Genomic DNA, 1,709 nt, shown 5'->3' on the forward strand with positions numbered 1-1,709 from the left:
TGCATGCGCCACTTTCTTTCATATTCTCCGTATCATTATAGGCTGTATTCCAATATTCATTGCCAGTAGTAAAAATATATAGTATACGTGACGTAAACTATAAATTTTCTGTACTGGCAGTGAATATCGGAACGCAGCCATAATATTTTCCCAGTAAGCAAAATGTGCGCAATATGCCAGCAGATTGACAACAGAATTCCTCAGCTCTTGCTAGCAATTTGGCGTCTGTTATATCCGCATTAGGCTTATGATGTGCCAGCAGAGCCTGCTCACAGAATCTGATAGCAGATTAGTAGCAAAAACTGAGCAGGATTTGCGCGCGCGAAATCTGACAGCAGATTGATAGCAGAAACCGAGCAGAATCTGCGCAGTTTTAGGCCATTCATATAAAATGGTGCATTTAAATGGATTTAAAAAGTCTCAATCCCAAGTAGCAAAATGACGGTAAATTTTGGTCACAAAATGATCAATTAGACGTTCTAAGTTAGGTCTCATGACCCGAAAATGACATCAATAGAGTCAATATGTCACATTCATGGAACGTCATTCTCTGACGTTTGTATTAATAACTGTTGCGTTTTTTTCGGTGTTTTTTCACAATTGATCCCCGAATATAAGGAAGATAAGGCGGATAAGTTTGATAGTTTTCTCAATATACATATATTAAAATAGAATTAGAGAATAGGCGAAGGAACCAGCACGGTAATTAAGTGCAAATTTCGTTTATTATAAGTTACAAAAACAGTCGCGGACGTTTCGGTCCCTTTTTTGGACCCTCTTCAGCGCCAAAATATAAGTAAGTAAAAACGATCTATCATAACGGTTTATGGTTTAAAATATGTCTATATACATAACGCATAAAAAGGTATTAAAAAGTATTGGTACAATCGTAGAGCGTGTCAATTATATTAAAAATTTTAAACGGGACAAAGTCAAGATGGAAAAAATGATAAAATATGCGTGTCATCCGTAGGCTGTGTCCCTCTATTGTTCGTAAACCATAGAGGTGTAGGTACGTCATCCAAAGCATCCGTCAGTAAAGACGACTATTTCTTTAATGTATGCCGTGGAAGAGAACATGCCCCAGCAAACATAGATACATAACTGTAACATTGCCATAATGAAACGAAATATAACAAGTAATATAACGTATTTGTTACATGTAACATTCACGTTAGTTGTAATTTCCCACTCATACAAAATTGCAGTTATATAACATAAATATAACATGTTACTAAAATGTTATATGGTTGTTACAGTCATGTAATAATCCACCCAAGTAGCAAACTGACGTTACAATAACAGTAAATTTTTATCACAAAATGACCAATTAAACAGTCTAAGTTAGGTGTCATGAGATCCGAAAATGACGTCGATATGTCACATCCACGGGACGTCATTTTCTGACGTTTGTTTGTTTATAAATTTATATTAATAACATATTTACATGATTATTTACAAGAGTATTTACAGTGACGACTTGGTCGTTACAATATAATCCCAATATAAATTAGGCATAACAACTGTTACATTACATGTTATTCCCATGATATATAGCAGTTATATTCTGTGTTTGCTGGGTGCATATCTGAACAATTATAAACTTTAAGAGACACAAGTCTAACAGAGATATTTAGAAATGCAAAGACTTACAAAGAGATTATTAGTCCATATCATCAACGGATGTCGCATTCTTACAAGTTATCACA

Source organism: Formica exsecta, unplaced genomic scaffold (assembly GCF_003651465.1).
Source record: "Formica exsecta isolate Colony F162 unplaced genomic scaffold, ASM365146v1 scaffold94, whole genome shotgun sequence".
NCBI classification, from domain to species: Eukaryota; Metazoa; Arthropoda; class Insecta; order Hymenoptera; family Formicidae; genus Formica; species Formica exsecta.